General features: G+C 39.5%; 1 long non-coding RNA gene across 11 annotated transcripts in view; it reads left to right on the forward strand.

The window, feature by feature from the left end:
• LOC118470753 (uncharacterized) overlaps positions 1 to 22,942 on the forward strand; it is a 119,789-nt gene that overhangs the window by 40,502 nt on the left and 56,345 nt on the right. For all 11 annotated transcript variants that reach the window (XR_008602804.1, XR_008602800.1, XR_008602803.1 and 8 more), the window contains one exon: positions 10,218 to 10,354. This is a non-coding gene — a long non-coding RNA (uncharacterized LOC118470753). The remainder of the gene's footprint in view (positions 1 to 10,217; positions 10,355 to 22,942) is intronic.

Below are 22,942 nucleotides of genomic sequence, written 5' to 3' on the forward strand. Positions count from 1 at the left end.
ATCTATCTATCTATCTATCTATCTATCTATCTATCTATCTATCTATCTATCTATCTATCTCTAACAGAGGGAGTTATTCCACTCCAGCTAGCAGCTACCTTTGATGGCCCTGCATGATTTATAGCAACATTAAAAGGCTGTTGCCAGCGTTTGCATTTTTATTTTATGTTTCTTCCTCCTTGCATGAAGAGACGCTGTGACTTATTAGTGCGACAGATTTTGCCGAGGACAGTGTTTCGGTGTGCGTGTAAGGGCAGGTGGTTGGGTAAGGGGCAGATCAGTGAGACTGCAGTCTGTGCTGCATTTCAATGATTAGATTTCAAATATCACATCACAGCTTTCCTGGAAAGTTTTCTTGCTTTAGAAAAACAAGATGCAGGAGAAATGAAATGTCTCTGTTGATTTAAAAAACTGCTTTGGTGAGCAAAAACTGTGTCGTTTTAATTTACTCGAAAGTTCTTCTGATGCTACTGGACACACTGAACAGTATCAAGAGGAAATGAAATTAAATGAACTCACCGGGGTGCGTATAAATGATAGCTGAGCGTTTTATTATGGATGTTGTTTTGAAAACATCCTCTGCAATGCACCAGCAGTTTGATTGACTTTGGCAATTCTATTAGAGTTTGGTATAAACACATAATAAATTGAATCACACTCTTCATTCTTCATTCTTCATTATCTCTGTTTTTATGTTTGTGTCTAAATGAATAGTACTTTTCATTGTTCAAACTCCAGCTTCAGACAGAAATGCAATCTGACACCACCTTGCATCAGGCCTCTGGGCTAGTGAGACACAATATGTTGTTCTAATATGCTAATTTTGCATTACAGATTCAGTGAAAATGAGCATGTGAGATGATCACACCATTAAAAGTTAGCATTAGCAATAGAGTATGCTAATCAGGCCAGATGGGACTATTCTGTTTGTGTAAATTAACTCTGTCTACTTCTTTGTCATTAGACCTGAGAAGATAATTCTTGACAGGCCTTTGAAAATTGTTTTCATTGGAAATATGCTGTATTTGTGTAAAATATGTTGACTGCAACATATTTATTGAAATATGCATCTTTAAGGAAAAAACATAGAAACCCCCATATAAAGAATATCGGTCTGTGAATAGCAGGAATTGCTGGAATTTACTTCCTTTGATCTATTTCCTTGGATGGCATTTATATGCTATTTCTTACCAAAACAGTGCCCAAGTTTTTGAAGTGAAGTGAAGCGTTCCTCATTATGAAGGTTTAAAATTTTGAAAATGAGTCAAAATATGCCAGACCCAGTGGTAACTTCCTTTTTATCTGCATTGGTCTGATTTGTCTGAAACATCTGACCAATGAAACAAAAACTGATCAGCCACAACATTAAAACCACTGACAGACAGAGGTGGGTAGTAACGAGTTACATTTACTCTGTTACATTTACTTGAGTAACTTTTTGAAAAAAATGTACTTCTGAGAGTAGTTTTACTCTGCCACACTTTTTACTTTTACTTGAGTAGATTTGTGAAGAAGAAACGCTACTCTTACTTCGTTACACTGGGCTACACTCGACTCGTTACTTTTTCATTTACCACATTAGATATGCTTTATTTTTCCAGAGAGATGCCCCCAGTGGATCTACCACATGACTGTTTCACCAATTAGACAAAGCAACAATAATCACGTGACTCAGTTTCACCAGACGTCGCCCTGCAATCCAGCTGGGTTGTGTTTTGTTTTCCTACCTCACATGAAATGACAGGACTGTGGTATAGACTCTAGATACAGTGTGACTATCATTAATGTATTATTGCTGCAGGATTTTACTTGAAGCTACTGAGGGAGTTTTGACTGCAGTGAACTTATGATGTCATTATGTTTAATTCTTTTGATGAAAACTCAGAATATTTGAATTCATATAACCACACATTTTCATGAACTTATCTTTTCAAATGGAAACTTCTTTGTGAAGTTATTTAGAATTACATTTCTGCATGCATCTCCCGTACAAACGCTGAACTTATACCAGCTGAAAACTTATTATATGTTTCATTTTCTTTCCTTTTATCAGAGGCTTATCAGTTCTAATTTAGGCACTTGTGGATATATGTGTGGAAAACTTCAGTCCTTAGTACTAAACTAACTGCTGTCTAACAGCAAACTCCTCGTGCCAAAGTCCATTATTTCTATCCACAGAGTAGTGTCATCATCCTAACAACACTGAAGAAACTGTCTCTCTCACAACCTAGTATCCCTTTTTTTTTTTTTTTTTTTTTTTTTTTTTGCCAAAACCGGTATTAGTTTTCCACCACTGTCCCTGGGCATAGTCTGGCTCTCTGGCTCCAAAATCCAGGGCATATTCTAAGATCCTTCACCCAGCAGCAAGCTTTGTTTTTGGGCTTTAGTCCAGCTCTGCTCTTGGGAGGTCCAACAGCTCCTCCAAACCCCCTCTAGTCATTTTTTTTCAGTGTGAAGGATTTTTATTTTCAATCACGCTGTCCCAATCCCCAAGACAATTAGAGGTTTTCACAGAGCAGTTTACAGAAAGTGCAGAGCAACAGAATGTTGTTTTGGAAAGTTGTAATGGTCCCTTGTGTGAGTGAATGAGTTTGGAACGGCAACATTAATAGAAAGAAAAAAAGAAGACAGAAAAAGAAATAGGTTGCTTATCTTTTAATAATTTTGACTTACCAGAAATCTTGTTTATCTTAATCCCTCAAAAGTCGAGGCTGTCCAAGGAAATTAAATGTTCTGCATTGACATTCATTGAAATTCCTCACCAGATCTTATGCAAATTCCAAAATGAGAATAGAATATGTTTTCATCTTTTCATTACTTGTGCTATTTATCTTGCTTCAATCCACAAGTAACATTGGAGATCTAAGGCTCTGACACACAGGTTGCTCAGTAAGCCTATCACACAGTGTTAATAGATCTTTAAAACCTGTCAGATTGAGGCTTCTAACATAGACTGTTTGTTGAGAAAACAGCTAATTTTTCCTCCTTGTGTCACATTCCATCTTTCAACATTGTATAAAACACTTAAATTTCTCTAAAAAAAATGTACTTATTTGACTGACTTCGACTAAATAAAAAAGACTTTATAAGTTGTTTGCGCAGCAACTTATTAAAACAAAGTTATGTTTTACTGTTAGGTGACCTCTTGCAGCAACATTAGACAGCATCGCTCTGTGTAGTAAACTCAGCAAAGCAACATTTTGAATATTCATGTGGCAAAGCCCTCTAGTGGCCATAGACAGGAACAAAGTAGGAAGTCAGGTATCTGCGTAGAAAGGAGGTTGGGGGGATGGATGGATCAACAAAACATCAAATTTTAACATGAGAAACCACTGTTTGTTTATATTTAAAACTACTTGAATTCAACACAGTTTGTTTAATCCTGACTGTTCATATTGTCGTCCATTCTGCAGTGCATAATAGTCTGACTGGGCTTCATTATTATTCTGCTATGGGGAGGAAAACATCAAACATTTGCCTGCAGGGAGATGAGCTCTGTCATTAAAATATATAATCCATGTAAAACTTGAAACTTTCAGTGTGGTAGGTTACTAGCCAGGAGATTGTTGTAGCTGTAGTGGAGTCAGACCATTCATAATGTGACCATTTTAACCCCAAACACGATTTTTTCCCCCTGTAAACTTAACTAAACAGTCAGCATAGCATTGCTACATCCAAAGAGGGTTAGTTTATTTTGGACATATCTCCTGCCACCACTGTGCTCCTACATGTATGGGTTGTATTAAAGCAACATATGACCTACATACCTGTGCATTTGAAACTACACAGAATGAACTGCACTGAAGCTACAAGGCAACTGTTCAAACAAATTCCCCACATTCTTCTTGTGTGAGAGAACATTTTAACTCCAAATATTTGCCTAAGAAAAAAAGAAATCAGGTTACAGGTAATTAATGTAACATGAATAAATTAAAACCTGCCAACGTTGCTCTGCAGCCTTTTACCAAATCCATTAAGCAGTCGATTTTGAGGTTTATAATAACGATGTTGAACTCATTCACCTCTTATGTGTACACATGAGTCCTGCAACCAAACCAAACACTGCTCTCTCTGTCTCTCTCTCTTTCTCTCAGCCATTATCTTGTCAGCATGAAGTCATTGTCTTGAGCCAAGCCCAATGATGTAATTTCCTTCATAAACAAGTCCAACTTCCTCTTGAGGGTCCATATCAGCTGAGTTTATCCTGTGAGTGCCCCAGCGGGACTTGTTTCAGAGTTTCTTGCCTCCCTCACATGTGGCTGAATTACTTTTTGCTTCTTTGCGTGCGACCATAGTCTCTGTTTTCTCTTCACCAGACTTTGTTTAGTTCTACAGTGTTTGACACAGTATAAGAATAGGCTATTGGTATACTGCAGAACCACTAAAGACTTTCTTGGTGAGACAAATGCTCTATAAATCATCCCTGGCTCTATGTAGAGTCTGCTTTAATTACCCTGACTCATAGTGCAGATTAACTGAGTGAAAGCATCTGACTTTTTTTCTGGGTTTTTAGTGCAGCCGTGTTTGGTTTGTTCAGCAGTGTGGCTCAACTTTGCAATCAGGCAAAATGTGGGATTCAACAGCTTCACTCTGACCATTTAAAGGGCACAGAACAGAGGCTGTGCTTCTGTAAGCAAAGGTACAGAGACTGACTACAGTGTGAATGTTTTTCGGAGGTTTTTATGGAGTTAGGCGCAGCTGTAGCCTGCCTGCAACAACATGGGCTGGGTTTTTGTATTTAGCCAATGTAATCACAATCTAGATGAGTTTTAAAGCTGCTGGTTGCTGGCGGGGGGAAAAAGAGCCCTGTTTTCTTTGCCAAATCCCCTCCTTGCTCTGTTTCTCATGGAAGGTTGATATGGGTTAGGAGTTTAGAGCTGCTACACACCCATGTGTTTTAACAGTCCTCCACCACATGTGTTATCAGCTGAGCCATGAATGTGGGAAAACCCCGCAGGCAGGATGACATCACTGTGTAAAAGTAGGTATATTTTAACACACGAGGGCGTAACTGCGAGAATGTAGGAAATGGGAGAGATTGCTGGAAACAAGTGAAACCAATGAAAACAAGCAGAGATAAAGATGCCAGCTGACTGCTGAGTGTGACTTTCAGATTTGGCTTTTGTGTACACAGTTTTGGAACGTGCAAAAGTGCATTGCATGTATAGCAGGAGACCATAGATGCTAGGATGAAATGCAAGGGTGACAATATTAAATTAATATTGACAGTATGGTCTGTATTGATCTGTGTTAGTGCAACATGGCTAAAGCAATTGATTTTTAGCTCCAAGTCGTGCATGCAATACCCCTTTAAAAGCTCTGACACTGTGTTGAAATGTTGTTTATTACTGAAATGCTTTAACAGCTAAAGCTCCTCTGCATGTGCTATCAGTTTTGCCATAATGAGAAAGAAGCTCAGTGGCAGAGTGACATAATTTATAGTTTAGAACTAACACACATGGGTGGAACTGGAAAATAGTAGGGAATCTTTGGAAATAAGTGAGCATTAAGAGAGATTGGAAACAATGGAAACAATGATGGCAGCAGTTTTTCTGGAGAAGGGGATGATGATATGCTGTAATTCACTTACATTAGAAACTTGAGCATGTTGAAGTAATTGCCTTTGACAGGAATACAAACAGTGAGCACAGTGTCTCATCAGTGCTGAGCAGAGCAATAGAAGACAGACAGCCTCTTCAGCAGTGGAGCCTACATTTTAGACTCCTGTGAATGGATGTGAGCTCTGTTCAACAAAACACTGGTAATGACACAAAATCAGCCTAATAATTGCAGCTATGGAAGTTTCTTTCAACATGTCAACTCACAACTGAGTGACACACAGTGTTCTTGTAGATTTTAAAACTGGAGCCAACATTTAAATCAGATACTGAATAGTTGCATCATCTCATCACATGAGGCAATTTTAGGTTAGAATGTAAAAACTGCCAGGCAGTGCAGTAGCTTTCTAAAATGTAGCGTTACAGTATACAACAGAAAAGAGTGCAACATCACCTAAATGTCAAATGATTAAAAATTATATCACATCCCAACTTTGAACAATAGGTATTTGGTCTTGTGTGAAAGTAAAAACTAACCTTTTAGATTTACTATGCTAAACATACAGGTCACACACAGTACACCTTTTATTATTAAGACTGAAGTGTTTTATTTTTTCAATATCTTTTTCAATACTATTTCCGATGCCCAATTCTTCTTGGAATGGAAGATAACAAATTTCTGGAGAGATGTCTGGCAGTTTTCAGAGACAGTTTTTTGGTGGCTTTTTGCTGGAGGAATTATGTTGCATTACCTTTCTCTTTAAATTTTTCTTTGAATTACAGAATAGGTGTTTAGAGTAGTATTCAAGTCACATGGCTTATCTGGCAGGTCATGTTTATTTTTAGGTAACTTGGGTTCATCTTGTCAGCCAAAATTCTGGTATATCCACAACCATTTATAGTGTCTCTAAATGTCATCTCCTCAACATCTTTTGCACTAATGCAGCTCCATATAGTACCCTACCACCTCCGTGCTTCACTCTCAGGACTATGCATTCACCGTGAGCAAAGAATGTGCTCCTCCCAATATTCATCAGGCTAATTTTCATGTGTTTTCAGCAAAGTTTAATCTGGCAGTTTAGTACCAAAAACAAGCAAGGACTTTTTCCTAAGTTGTGTTTGGGTTCACATAATGAACAGTCCTTCACACTGTCAGAGCTGCCACAGAAATTTCCATTTATAACACCTGTGTCAAGCCTGAAGCTCTTGACAGTCTGTTTTTTAGAGATAGATTGTGAAAATAGCACACTGTATTTGGCGTCATATTAGCTCAAATACATAGAGAATGCATAGTCAATATTCAGAATACACTGAGGCCCTGATTAGTGATATTTTGGCTCATGCAGCACCCCCCGGTTACTGCTGCAACTGTTTTGACAGATTTTTTTGTTGTTTATTACCCTTGTTGTATCCTTTTCCATCTTTGTGAAGTTACAAAATCAGATTTTTTAAACTGCTTTAGTATTTATTTACCATTTGGAACCAAGGTGTAGACATGTAGATAGACACAAGTGCAAATCTGAGAAAATTCTGGTTTTCACATGCACTTTTATAACCATGTACATGCAATTAAGCTAATTGGAAGTCACAACGGTAATACATTTTTGTTTTCAAGATCATAGGTTTTGTCACCTTTGTTGCATTGAATTTCTACTTGGGAGCCTGTATTTAAAATATAACCTTTTTAAAGTGTCTATTTCAGCTTACTTCTGTTGCATACGGTACATTTAAAAAAATGTCTATGCATGGTACATGAGAATGCTGCATGGTGGGTGGGGCTTCTTTTTATTAGCAGAAGTTATTTTCTATTATTACCTCATAGAATGTGGATTAGATAGTGGAATTTGACTCTGATGAATATTGTTAGACCAACACAACATGTAATAATTCAAAGCAAACTCAATTTCTCCTCCAATCTGCCGTGAGTTAACAATATTAATATTAATAGGTAAAAGTCTTATTCGGAGTATTGTCCCCTTCCTCCAGTCCCCCCATTTAACAGCACCTTTGTTTGATTAAAAGAGATGAAAATGATGAAGTCATATACTTCTTTACAGCTCTAACTAAGGACAAGTGGCGAGCTGCTCGTGTTATTAAACTAAAAGGGAAAAAGCTTTAGGGAAGATTACATCACCATTGTCATCACCACTATGACCACTGCACTGACCACCATCATCAGCACCAACCGCCATCATCATCATCATCTCCCAAAGCTCAGTGCAAGCAGCGTAATAACTCAGAGATTTAAAGCCTTGTTGGAAAGATGACATCACTCCGTTTTCCCCCGTAACTCTCTATTGTATAACTGACAGAGCTGAGGAGCAGGGAGCTAGTTGTGTAAATGATGTGATGTGTTGGCATCTTTGCAGGATTTGTCAGCTGCTTTGCCGTCTAGATCTCGCAGAAAAAGACCCCATAGGAAAGCTGACATCATTCACACACTGCAGAACAATAACTGCCATCCCTAATCCTATGACATAAAATTGACATGTGTCTAGAAGAGGGAAAATATATGCAGACGATGGAACCCGTTGGCCCTTCTGCAAAAATCACCAGCTGTTTGGCGTTGTGGAAATGAATGGAAGGGATTGTGTTTTAGCAGAGCAGCAGGCTTGCCAGAGACACGGTCCATGAACTGTGACTGTAAAGGTTCAAAAACCTTCTCCATGAAATGCTGTCACACATCCCTCTGCGATGTTTCAAGTGTATCTACACGGTAATGTCTAAGATCGCTTAATAACCCTCTGGAGTGTGACTTCAGTCTGCCCTCTGGCTAAATGACATAATTCCCAGACAGAGGAAGCTCAAGTAAAACTTGAAACTGATATAAAAAAGGGGGAAAAATCCCAAGAAGGTCGAAAGCATTTGAAAAATTAGAAGCTCTTTGGAGAGCTCAGGGTTAAAAATCCAACGTATAAAATCTTGGTAGCAAAGGTTCATCTGTTACTGGTTGCTTGGGGGAATCATTCAGGTGTGATAAAGTGAAACCAGATGAGCTATAGGCAGAATTAATCCAACTGACTGGGGAAATGCCAACTATCTTAAAAAGATGTGTGTAGAATTCCTGGATTAGCAGCCTGAATATGACAGCATAGTGGGAAATCATGACCACAATTCTGGAAAGGTCTTACACAATACATTGTACGTGTTGTCATTTTGCCCACCAACCAAACTACAAACACTGTATTAACCTTATTGCTATTTTTTCCTCTCTCAACAAGTGTGGTTCCCCTAATGGCAACTAGATTTTGATCAAAAATAAATGAAAAAACACTGGAGTGACTGAGAAGATCTGCCACTTTAAATTGACATTTTACACGAGATGTTACACTCTTAATTGCAAAGTTTGTTTCCTCTAATGTTTGTCCTGATCACAAAGCTCTACTGATAAAATCCCAGCTCAGGTATCTGGAATTCTCTGGCACAAAATACTACATCTCTTTGTCAGGGTGGCTGCATGTGGCACTTACTTCATTTGAATCAACATTTCATGAACATGTGTAATGGCAGGATGTAGTATTGTTCTCAGGGTTATAGGGGCACCTCACATTAACAGGAAGAAGGATGAGTAACTCCTTTATTCTTTAGGACCACCGGATATTGCAATGTCCATAAAAGGACCGATGGGCTTTAACAACCAGAATGACTGATGCATAATGAATCATTCCAATGAGATTTGCTATGAGAACAGAGTTTTTGCATCCTCATACCAGCAGGATACAGCGTACTCTCAAAGACGTGACGGCATCACCGTATGAATAATGAATATTTGCTGCCTCAAGTGTTCTATATACTTTACATTCTCTTTAGATGTGTCTTTAGGCACAGTATAGTCTGGTCTCTGACTCAAAGTGTGACTCAAGTGAGTCATGGTGAAGTCTATGGAGAAAACACTGTGCATTGTGTTGCAGTCAGTGAGCGAATGCCTCTGCCGGCTGAGTCATTAGGGATATTCACCGCATGTGGCTCATTTGCTTATATGAGACCCAATAGCAGGATTTTACGGGAGAATCTTGTAGTCACGCTGTTATGTAATTAGTTAGTAAACTGGTGAGTTCTGATATACGACAGAAAAAGTAAAGTCTGATTGCATGCAGCATATGTTTCTGTAAGTGCTTCGAGCTCAAACTCTCACACAAGGATGTGAAAGGATATATGACCAAGCTTCCGTTGGCTGACAAAAGGAGCCTTGGAATAAACATTTTTATTGAGGTCGCCTTTGGGTGGAGGTGTTTTGACATTCAGGAGGAGACGGGCGAGGGTTTAAATTAGATGGTGGATGTAAATCAAACTTCAGCTTGTGACTGGGTGATGACTGCAGGGCCTTCATGTGATTGGAAGGATCACTCAAAGCCTTCACCTAATCGTTTTTTTTTTTTTTTTTTTTGAATGCCTAACAACAGTCACACACCCAGACACACCGTTCAACTTGTCTTTCTTCCTGTGGAGTACCAACTCTTCCCTGTTTATCCAGTTGCCATAAAAACATAACCAGCCACGAGTCAACACTGAATGACTCCAAACAAGCTGGATTATTGCTCTAATTAAGCTTTAATAAGCCCTTATTAAACGGCCGCAGGCCTCGTTAGGCGGTTCATTAAGCTATTTCATCCTTTTATTCCTCCATTAAGTCTCTTTTCTTCTCTCTTTTCTTCTCAGGGAGTGTGGGAGTGGTGAGGTCTGGGAGATCACGACCTTAATTCTCTCCAAGACAGACAGTTTAATTAACACTGGAGGAATCCTCACTGACTCCAGACCTCCACAATGAGAGGGTACAGGGGAATTGGATTGCCCAGGTAAGGCGTTACGCTAATGTGTTTTTTGCAGGCAATATACACTAATAAGCTTTTAATTTACAGCAACTGTGCTTCCTGTATTTATGATGTAATGAGATGGTAATATGGAATGCATAAAAAACATGCCAAAAAATGTTAATATATGTGTAGTTTAGCAGTATTTTTGTTTTGATAAAAGAGACAACAGTGTAATTAAATGTTTGACTCTTTTTTTTTTTTTTTTTACTCCTGTCAATTAACAAGTAAAGTGGAAGATATAAAACAATTTATTCAGTGTTCCTGACAGTAGAAAATGCTATGGAGTGTTACATGTCACTAGCTATTTATGTGCAGTTTTCTCACAGTCAGAACTGGCATGTTTACTGCAGCAGTTCTAGAAAAATTCAAAATATGACTTTCACACCACTGTGTAGGTTGTTTAAAGTTTGAAGCAGGAAATGTTGACCTATTACTGTAATTTCCTAAACCCACCAAACCAAGTCTGACTGTAAAAGTAAAGAGAGAGACAGTTAGAGAGCAGCCTGAAACTAGCAAAACTTTCTAAATGTTCTACCAGTAATCACCCATAAAGTCACTGATTATTTACTTTTACATATGAAGTTAATGTTGAAAGAAAGAATGAGGGATTTTACAGACTTTATATTCTTTTGGTGCCACTTTGTCTTTGCTTTTGCACTTTCACACAAACTCTCCTCTCATTATGCCCCACCACAAAATTCTCTCTATTTAAAATAAAGTCTCATGAGGACACGAAGCACATGGTTGTCATGCCGTTTCTGACAAATATTTACTGTATATTTGGATTTCTCCTGGCAGAGTAAAGGGAATAACTGAGACTAGATGCAACAGGACACATGTGTTCCAAGCTGATTTCCAAGATTACAATTTTTAGACAGTCCCTTTGAACAGTGCAATAAAAATGAAAAATACTCACCCTGAAGCTCAGAAGTTAAAGATTATGTTTAGTAGCACCTGCAGGTTTTTAAGCGTCTGCTGGGGATTTCCAACTCTGTGTGCAATATTCAAAGGTGGACTTTGCACACACAGGCCTCTTCCATTTTCACGTTGTTAGAAGTGAAGAAGGTTATAGCCCTGGGAAATTCTAACAGACAGGTGTTTTAGTTTATTATTGCATACGGATCAGTAGATAGTTCTGTCTCTTGAACTTGTGAAAGTAAGTAAACAGAGCAGAGATTAGTATGTCTTAGTTAGGTGGCTGTGGCTGCAGGTGTGTGTGGAGACAGTGATAAAATAGTGACACATAGAATCAAAGCAGCCAAATTAATCTTCAGTTTTCACTGAAGGAAGTGTGAGAGAGAGGAAGTAGCGATAATATGTGTCTGTGTATGCATGCGAACATACGTTTGTATGTTTATTAGCTGTCTGGATCCTGCTGAGGTGACAGATGTTGGTGACGGTGGAAGGCAGTGTCCAAATGAATCCACCGGGGTGTGTATGTAAATGTGTGTGTTTGAAGGAGGGTATGCTTCCAGAAAAAAAAAAAAAAAGTCAGAAAATCTGTCCTTCATCTGTCTCTGTTGTCTCCTGTGTAACCGTATGCGTAGGCAGGTAAAACTTCCACCTTCCGCCACGAAGTGATTGAGTTTCTGTAGATGTCCAAACCGCAGAATTCACCTTCTGCCTCCCTCCATGTTTTTCTTTCCTCCTGTCTTTGTTGTTTTGGATTTGCATGAGCTCCAATACTGTGCCTCTGCTTTATTCTTCCTGTCTTCCCTGTCTCATTCGTTTTCTTACAGTGCTACAGTAGATCATGTATACACCTACTCAACGTACACCTAAAGTACATTTGTAAACAGAGATGCAAACCACAAACTGTTGATGCTGATTGAAGACACAGATAGACAAGCACCCACACACAGTCACAAACATGAGGAAGTGTTGGTTTGGACGTTATGCAAAGTGATATCTCCTGCATCGGAAGACACATGAGCCAACACGCACTCGCCCAAAACGTCAAGTGATTAGTTACACAATTAGAACCGTAAGTTCCATCAAAAAGCAGAAGCTCCAACTGTTTGTACCTTTGTGTGGGGAGAAATGAAACTCGTCAAACTCACCAAGCATGATCCAGCACACAAACGGAAAACACCAGAGCTGAATACCGTCATGCGTTGTAAAATTCTGTCATCATTTTATGTTGATGCTATAAACAAACCGTAAAATTCAGCTTTGTGATGTATAATAACACATTCTATGTCGCTGCAACTGATTACACATTACATACTTGTAACTGTCATGGGATTTTTCTCAATTTTGATAAAATGTAGGCAAGTCCAAATGTGCGAATTAAGGGGAAAAGAGGTTTGGACAAATCCTGAACCCACAAGCTCATGTTGTCTGCAACTTTGTCTGCTGAGCAAGCCAACTCTTATCTGAGGGGTTTAATTGGTTGTAATTGTAGCTGTAGTCTGCTCAATGAAAGCAATCAAAGGCAAGCCATTACAAGACCTTGGTCACCAGCCCTCAGGGCAGAACTTCAGACCGCGAGACGTGCACATACAAACTCACAATCGGGGACACACTCACACACAAACACACTTATATACAGGCAGTCACCCACACATTTCCTGTGTGTTTCATGTAAGACAGTCTTTTCTTCCTTCTGTTCTGTTTGGAGAGGAAGTGCGGGTCTAATGACTTTTCCTATGCGTCACAAACACTGCATGTGGGAGGCAAACAGCCGCACTGCACGTGTGTGCATGTGAGAACCTTTATGCATATATGTATGAGTTTGTGAAGGGCTTGACACATGCGGGTTTGTTATGCATTTGTTAGGAGCTTCATGTGTAGTTACAAGTTTGTGTTTTGGAGACACCTCACGTTGAATTTGTTAGTGTTTTTCAAAGACAGTTATGCATTTGTTTATGTGTTTACAGGAAACGTGCACACGTAGCTACAGGTGAGTATTTCTGGTCAGCCTCTGAAAAATAAGCATCTCTGAGGAATTTTGTTTCACTTCACACATTTGGTGTGACCTTGTGCACCTGTGAGCTCTGTATATGTGAGCATTTTTTTTGGTTTTTTTTTGTAGTTGTTTTTTTTTTGCAGGTGTTTCTAGCTTGTTTCTTGTAAACAGAGCTACCACTGAGATCTCACACAGGCTGTAAAACTGTTTTTCTTTTCTTTTTTGTAATACTCACACCCGATCAATCGTGATCAATATTTTATTCCTTGAGAGAACTGCTGTATGCCAGGTTGAAATTTTAGTTATAATTTCATCTAGTAGTGCATCACATATTTATGATGGTTGCTGTCAATACTTCTCCTGGCTTTCAGTGTCCCGCCGCATTATTTTAACGCTTTGAAAGAAAATTCTATCCCGAAACCACCAATGAGCTATCAAAGTCAGCTTTTCACACACAAAAAAACCCATTGTAAACATTTTAAATTTTTGATAAGATACAAGTGATGCAACGAGTCATAGCTATAATTGTTGCAGGCATCCTGTGTATGTTTACTGCTACAATGCATACAAGTATATGCTTAACCTTGATTTTAAATTCATGTATTTTGACATGTCAAGTTTGTCTAACTGAAGCAACCAATCTGTGATACTGAACTTTTAATTGAAACATATTGTATAAAAAACACCTCAATACTGCAAGCTTATCATACTGAGTAATTCTATTCATGCAGCCACACCTGGTGCTGCTCCAACACCAGTGGGGTTAAACATCTCAAGTGACGTTAAACAATCAGGTTTCTCCTCTAGACTGTATCTCCAGAAGCCTGAATAATTCTTCATGGTTTTGCCAGCGTGAAACACAGTTAGCTAATCCCACAACGCTGGGTTCCCCAAAGCTGCAGCTGCAGTGAGCTCGCCCAGTTCACCAGGGGCCACGGAGAAGTGTTTTGCTCAAAATGAGTGCCTATTCAAAGACCAAGGTTGGTTCTTAGCAATGAGCAAGTGACTGTTGAAAAATTATTTTAGGTGAAATGAAAAACAGAATCAAAAACAGTCTTTTGATTGGATCCAAGGCCTTTGCTGAACCCTTCCTCCAAATTCATCACTCCCCTTCTTTACCTTTGCTCCTTGGTGCCAACTCCATCATTTTCTACACTGTGTCTCACCCTTATGAACACCCACTCGCCTTTCCTTCCGCATCTTTCTCCCTCTCTTTCATGCCTATCCTGCTATTTCTCCCTCCCTCCCTGCTTGCCCGTCCATCCCACTCCATCCTCCATCAGCTACTGTGCATCTCAGCTGTGGCTGTTCCTCTCCACATTTCATTTCCTCGTAGTTCTCTCTCATTTTGCCATCTCATCCTTCAGTCCTTCTGTTGTCTGTCTGTGTCTTCAGATTAAACTTCTTTCAAACATGGTTTATTGCCAGAGCTATACAGACTGTGTTTATTGGAAGAGTGGACATGTAGACATTTCAGTAAACGAAATAAACGACTCAATTCTATTAGCCACAATAGCAATGGAGTAAATGATGGAAAATATTTTGGGAAATCTCCCAAGCAAGATTTGAATTTTGTTAAAACAAAAATTTTTTTTGGGAGAATGTTTATTTCCTTTCTTGGTGAATGAAAGGATGAATAACTCTCTTGTTTGTCTATTATGTAAGAGGCAACAGCTAGTAACTGGTTAGATTAGCATAGAGAATAAACAAATAAGGTATAATGTGTTAATTAGTGAGCCTTATAGGTGCTGTACTTGGATTTTTCTCACCTTAAAGAGCCAGGCTGGCAGCTACACTATCCTTACATGCCTCTGGCTGCAACTTCATTTGGCATACAGATATGAGAGTAGTATTGATCTTCTCATCTGACTCTGAGCAAGAAAGTTGAATGTTGAACATAAATTTTTCATGTCACCATGTCAGTTTCTGCCACAGTTTTAACAAGGCATTGAACTGAAATGTAGTCTTAATATAGCTTAGTACTGAATTCTGCATTCCAGCAAAGGGCTCACATCTTGTTTTATTGATGTTTGAATACTGACTCAGTTTCAGTCCTATTAATTTGATGAAATTTCCTTACAGTAATAGTATAAAAGGGCATGTCTTGGGTTTATCATCATCTCCACCAGGAGCATGTAAAGGGAATGAGCTTCGTTCCCCCCCAAGCCTTCTTTCTTCTGCTCTCTTTAGCTCTCCTCCCTGTCAGCCTCCACATCATCAGCTCTGAGACTACTGTTGCAGCTGGCCTGAGTTCAGTTGAGGTCAGACAGATAGTGTGTGCAGCCCTGGGGATATACACACTGGCTACCAACCAGAGCACCAGAGTAAGTTCGAGGGAGATGTCCTTGCTTTCCCACTCTGTCTCCTCTGAGAGCTTGTTGCTGACGCTGGAGGCTGACAGGAGCTTTTGGAAAACCAAAACAATCCATTAGAGCAAATACAAATAAGAATAATGCTAATCAATAAAGTGCTGACTGTGTCTCATTTCACTATCACTCCTTCTCCGCCGTCCTCACTTCCTGTCCCTCTCATCTCCCATGTGCACACTCTCACACAGATTCCAATGATTTATTTATGTCAGCATAAATTACATCGCTGGGAATCTGATCCTGGTGCAGTCTGTGTTTTAGCAGTGATGTTTTGTGGTGCCTCAGTTCCAGCTAATTTTGATCAGTGTGTGTGTGCGTGCGTGCGTGCGTGCGTGCGTGCGTGCGTGCGTGCGTGCGTGCGTGCGTGCGTGTGTGTGCGTGCAAGTGTTCTTGTGTTTCTTTAAACTCACTTGACTTTCCCTGACAAGTTTGATCTGAGTAAACAAGGAGCCGGCCAAGTATCTGTGGAAAGAGGGGAGAGAACGAGGGTAAGAAAGTGGGTGAAACAGTGAAAAAGGCAGAAAGTCAGAAACAAACACTTACTCAGGCGAAACCCTGAAGCCATGAGCAGGAAGCTGATATTTTCCCAGACTTACTTTACTCTTTTTTTTGGAGTCTGATCCGACAATTGTAGCTTCCTCCGAGGAGCTAATAATACAACAGAATCATTGTGCAAAGCGTCGTTTCCCCTCGCCTGATTTAGCAAGAAAGAAAGCGTTTGCAGGCAATCGCTCCACTCCCAGTGTGGTTAGGTGGAGTTTTTACTGCCATCAGATTGGATTGTCACACCACATTGTAATAATGCACCATTATAGTCTGGCTCAGATGAACATGTATACACAGATAACAGTTCTCTTGTTGTGCAGTTCTCAATTTCTCGTTTCCATCTTGGGCTGGAGCTCAAATCATTCCTTCTGAGGCTGTGTAGCTTTGCAAGTGTGTAAAATGTGGGATGTATAATGCAGATCATATAGATTGTGTTTGAATAGAGGGGCTCACATGGTTTAAGACAGAATCTGGTGTCTGCACACAGATGTTAGCTGTCTGCTAGTTAGTAAGATATGCACCAACCCATTGTGTGGGAGTGTATCTGTGTGTATCTCAACCTCTGACTGAACTAAAGAGTCATTACAAACTCAAGTTCTTCTTCTTCTTCTTCTTTATAAAGTTCATATGGGACTTTCTGAACTATTCAGATGTGTTTCACGCCAGTTTGCTTCCTGTAGTTGAGCTCATGTCTAATCAAATCACAAGTTCATTGACCTCACACAGTCTATGCACTGTCTGTTTCAGCACACAGTGGGGATGCTGGAGTATATTGTTAACTTGCAACTGCAAACAAACCACTCAGGACTACAGTTTGGATTATTTCTGTTTCTAATATCCAGATTTGATTTTAAGAATGCACAAAATGGCTTTAATTTTAATTTATTACGTTCCTGTCAAATTGGAAAGTGCACCGGGAGCCACAATTATCATTTCACGCCATTAGGAGAACTCAGAGGGGATTCTGACCCAAATGGTGCATTTAGTGGAGAGCGTGACCATCAGCATCATTGCTGCTGTATGAGTTTTGTGTGAAATTTAATTACTATTATTGATTGGCCTAGCCATGTATTGTTTTCAGTAAGTCTAATTAGATAACTACTGTAGATATTCTGTATGGATGTATCTGTGATGTTCTCACATTTGAGCTTTATTTTTCATTGTTTCATTCACTTTTAGTTCCAATTACCTTTAGATGTTTCTGGTGTTTTTTTTTTAAAAGTCTAATAAGTCTGTGTAATACACAGCTGAGCAGCGGCATTAGCATTTTTTAGATTAAACTGATCCATAAGGGCAAAATGTGTCTTAGCTGTCCTGTGGGACGGCGCTGAGTTTTATTAGAAACTGTGTTGAGGCAGGTGTAGCAGTGAAACAGTCCCACACAGACTTGAAGGCTGAATGTGTGATGAAATTACTTGTTAAGATGGATGTTTTTTCTAGTGTACTTGACACAGCCTATTAAAAAATATAAATGGTCTTGCAAATGTAATATTAACCTAGGCGTTGCATCGGTATTCACCTGGTACCTACGTTATACCTATATTGCATCAAGTGGAAGGCTTTTTTGTGGAGTGCACATTTTGTTGAATCTTTAAGCACACAAACCCTCTCTTATTATTCACCTCTCCTGGACACACACAAGATCAATGGTGGGTTAAGAGATTAGATGATAATATAAAATGAGAAGGAAAACGTTACTCTTACATGAGTTGTGAGTTGAAAAAAAAAAGATGTTATGAAGGAGACAGTGCAATATTAGTGAGACAAATCACAGCGAATCCAGAGTCCCCTTGATCATCATCACAGGAAAAACACAGTCAGTCTGTCTGGCCACGATGACCAGTTTGTCTATCTGTGCTTTTGTGTATGCGTGTGTGTGTGTGCGTGTGTGTATCTGTTCATCTGGCTTCTGGACTATCTTGCTGTTTGTCTCCATGTTTGGCTGACCATGCATCTTTCATTTTATCAGTAAGTCTATCAGCTTGTACGTGTGTGTGTGTGTGTGTGTGTGTGTGTCCATGGGTGAAATGACCACTGGGTTTCCTGCTGTGTTGACCACATGCTCAACTCCATTCTTTTTTTTTATCCTCCAGTCCTCTTCTTTACCCCACTTGGCTGCTCTACCTTGACTACCTGTGTTGTTCTGTCTGGCCTGGCTTCTTATTTTGTAGTGACTGGTCATGTTATTCAGGCTTTTCCATCCTCGGAGTTTGGGACACCGTGTGGGGTCCCTGCAGGTGAAAGTGGAACTCCATAAAAAGTCATCCCACCAAGAAAACAATGCTGATGCAGAGTGGCATGCAGGAGCATTTTAGACACATCCTGACAACTGAAAATTCAGATTTTATGGTAAGATAGCATCTCCATGCCAGGAGATAAAGGTCTGGGAGCCACAGCATTGCAATGAGCACCACCTACAGTGACTGAAAGGATACGAAATGAAAATAATAGCAACAAACCCACCAGAGTCTCAAAGAGGTCCTGAGCTTTAAATCTGTAGTGTCAAGATTTCTGATATTTTTATGCCAGTGCTGAAGGCAGTTCTGAGAATGCACCACAGACACCTTCATTAAAATCAGAAAGTACAACAAAATCCTTCATCCTTTCTCTCTCCATGATCTCAACTCTTTTCACTCTCCCCTTATCGACAGGATCACCAGTAGTCACAGACAATCAAGGTCTCGTTTTTCCTGCCCAGAGCTTATGAGTACAAATACCCGAGCAGTAGGCCATATGGTTGGGAGTCAACGGGAAGTGCCTGTCTGTGTGTCTGACCTTACCTGTCTGAAAGCATGACACATTTGGTGTTTGTGAGCATGTGCAGATCGTGTGATTAGTGATTAAGTGTGCAGATATACTAATTTGTCTGTGAGTGTGTGCATGCATACATGCCACTCAGGTCCGTGTCTTTTCTTTATGGTGCTAATTAACCGGGCGTGGACTTGAAAGGACAGGAGATTTTCAGTCCAGAGACAGGAGGTGAATTAGCGTGTCCCGGTCTAGACTGATCTGGATGATTAGAAGGTGTGCGACAGTTGCATTAAGTCAAAAACAGAGGATTTGGCACAGGGAGTGTTTTTGTTTTACCTGCTTCCTTCCTCTGTTTTTAACAGTTTACAAAGGATGCCAGGAAAACAGGGCTAATCCGTGCAACGCTTGTGGCAAAATATCAACACAAAAGGTTTCCAAGGTTTTCTCTGATCCCATTACATTATTGCATATTTAACTGCTTCTTTCTGCTGATCAAATTATCCCCCAGCAAAGTGCCTATGAATTCCTGAAGGCGTGTTATCGATAGTGAGTCCACTCAGAACAATTGAAATAAGTTCCTGCACCTCTTTGCCCTGCTATAAACATTCACTTGTGCCCTCTTTAAACTTTCTTCCAGACTCTATTTAAGGGGCAGACACCAGTAAAACTCCCCAGCTGTCTGTTCTCTCTCTCTCCCTCTGTAAACCCAGCCAGCTGTCTGCCCTCCACTTCTGACCTTGTTTTGATGAACATTGTTGTATATGTGTGTGTGTGTGTGTGTGTGTGTGTGTGTGTAGGTACGCACATATATGTGTGTGTGTATATATGTCAGTGGGCTTTCAGTGCAACCTTTAACCCTTTGAGACTGACAGGCTAAATCGAGCCACCCAGCCTCTCGCTCTCCCGCTCTCGTCTCCTTTTCTTCCTCTGTTTGCTGACTGATAGCCTGTCAGTGGGACAAACTCTCTGCTGCAGCACTATGTGTATATATATATATATATATATATATATATATATATATATATATATATATATATATATATATATATATATATATATATGTGTGTATATATATATATATATGTATGTATGTGTGAGGGTTGGTGGGTGTCTGAGTGCCACTGAGACCAGCAGAGAAAGAGAACATGTTCAAGTGTGTTTTTGTGTAAAGAGGTCACAGAGGAAGACACTGTCCAGACATTTCAGAAATAACGAGTCATATAGGTGTGTGTTGTTGGAAAGAGTATCTGGTACTTATTTAGTCAGGCTCTGACCTCCGACCTTCTCCTTTGACCCCACACATCCTGCTCAAACAGGGAGATGGACATGCATTCATACATATGCACATCCATATGCACCCAGGAGTCCAGGGGGTTGTGTTTTTGTGGGCTGTGAGTAAATTTAGTGCTTTAGTGGTTTTCTTTGACACGTGTAATTTAGGGTGGAACAAGCACAAGTAGACTAACAGGGAATGAGCAAAAAATTGATCAAGCAGGGTCCAGATGTACAACATCAACTAGAGGAAGCAAACATTCAGCTTTTTTACAGCCTGTATCTCAATAGTTCTTCCACATATTGTAGTATGTGTAGTAGACAGATTGAAGCAAACTGTTACTGAAAGATTTCTGATGATTATTGCCAACATCACTATTTATCGATGCCTACATGCATCAGATTTTTGTCCATTCAATACAATGACCACAAATGGTTTAATGTATCGCCTTGGCAACCAAGGCTCCTGCTAATATAATAATGAAGAAAAGCAGCTTCCCTGCTGTATCTACCCATAGTGTTTTGTTGGCCTTCTTTACTCATTGTGTGTTTGGAGAATTGAATGCGCATGGGGCAGTAGCATTCATACTAAATACAGCATGTACAGTTTCATTCATTTGCAATACATACACACATATATATATATATATATATATATATATATATATATATATATATATATATATATATATATATATATATATATATATATATATATATATATATATAGCTACACCTCTTTTCACATTTTTTCCAATAATATCACAAGTCCGCGACCCATCTGTGCAGTTTTACTACACATATGGAGTTGTGTTTGACTGCATGGATTAATTAAACCCTAAAACCTAATTTCTGTGCATTAACGTTAGATTTCCTGAGAAATTAATCCTTTTCTGCTTTAAAATGACTTACATGTAACTCAAGAATGCGCAAATCTATAACGTCCCCACCCCTTTCTTCACCCATCCCGCTCCACTCGCTGCATCTTGGTCACACCAGCTCACCTGCAACTGGTCAAACACTAAAGTTCCTCTATGCTACACAATAGGAAGCTGGGATATTGGAAGTTATTCACCCTGTCTGACTCACTGGATGTTGACTTTTAATGTAAACCTGCTATTTCCCTCATCCCCTTCTACTATTTGTGTTTTACTGTGTTCAGAATCTCCTTCACTGCAGGTAACAGCAACAACAAATTCCTAGCAGCAACACACTTGCTTGGCTTACTTGGCTATTTTGGTGAATTATTTGTTTTAATGACAGTGCTTGCCTTCCTATGTGCAAATATTCGAAATATACGAGGACACCATGCTGGACTGCTTAGCTACACCACGTCTGATTGTGATCGAGTCAATGAAATATGTCAAAAAAATGTCCAAAATACTATATATATATATATATATATACTGGAGGATATTATTCTGTGAGTTGTATTGCAAGCATTGTGGTTGTATTGCCATACCCATGTGTTACCATCCCAAATATCCTAACTGAAACAGCAGTAAACAGAATTGCAAGATGCTTTACAATAAAGCGTGAAGTGAAGAATATATTGGCACCCAGTGACTTTTATTTCACTGGTCTTCCGAAGATATCAAACAGTAGAACTCGCACACAACCAAACAGAATGCAGCAGTACAGAAAACCAAATAAAAACAATAAAAAACACAGCAGTGAAGTGGAATTCAATAAAATAACTTGAAAGCACAGACTCAGTTATGGTCAGGCTTGAGTTTAGCTGGAGGGGAAAACTTTGCTTTTAACTGCCGGGGCTGGGTGAATAGGTTGACTTGGAGCCTGTGTGAAATATTTGTTTGGGCAGTTGTGGGTGTGCAGTGTGTTAATGTAGTGAGGGCGCGAGTGTGTTTGTGTGCGGATGTTAACAGATGTCTGTGTATGTAAGCCAAACAGCCCCTATCCTTAATTTCAGGGTGAACTTGAACTTCCTCCCCTTTCAAGTTTTTCTTTTCTTTTTCAGACTGACACAAGACAAATGAGTCACCTTTAAAGCATTTGTGCCTCATTGTTCCTCTTTGAGATCTCTATTGTTCTTATAATATGTCTTGGCAGAGTGTCCACACAAGGATTAGGAGTTTATTAAGACAAAGTTAGCATGCATGAAACTGAGAAATGTAATGGATGTGTATCATATGTGTTGTGGAGAAGATATATGGAGGCGAGGTGGATTTAAGGGAAGACAACAGTGAGTACATGGGACATTTTGAAGACCAGGTGAACCACATCAGCCGACAGCCCTTCCAGCTGCCTCCTTAAGTCAGCCAGAACAGTCTGGGCCTGGATTGTGGGAGGAGTGTTGCAGTATTCAGCAGTTTATTCAGCAACTAAAATATACTTTAACAATTGTTTTAGTACCAAAAAATGCCCCTTTATGTCCAAAAATATGGATACTCTTTCAAAGTAATATGATGGCAGACATTTTGGCTTGTAGAAAAATGAAATACCATGCTAACACTTGTGCTGGTTCTCTTTTCTGCAGGGTAATGGTGTGTATTGTTTTCTGTCATTGTCTTTTACTATTTTTGTGTACCAGCTGCTACAAATGTTTACATCCTACATTTATATTAGCTTTTATGTTTTTCTGAAATATGCACGTGTCCGTCTGGGTAGCTCCCCATGTCACTCCACTTATTAAAAGAACTGTGGTATGTCTTTATGTCCAATATTCTGGATGCTTCCCATGTGGGATGTTCTCTTCAGTCCCTG

This window comes from Amphiprion ocellaris, chromosome 9 (genome assembly GCF_022539595.1).
Source record: "Amphiprion ocellaris isolate individual 3 ecotype Okinawa chromosome 9, ASM2253959v1, whole genome shotgun sequence".
Taxonomy (NCBI): Eukaryota; Metazoa; Chordata; class Actinopteri; family Pomacentridae; genus Amphiprion; species Amphiprion ocellaris.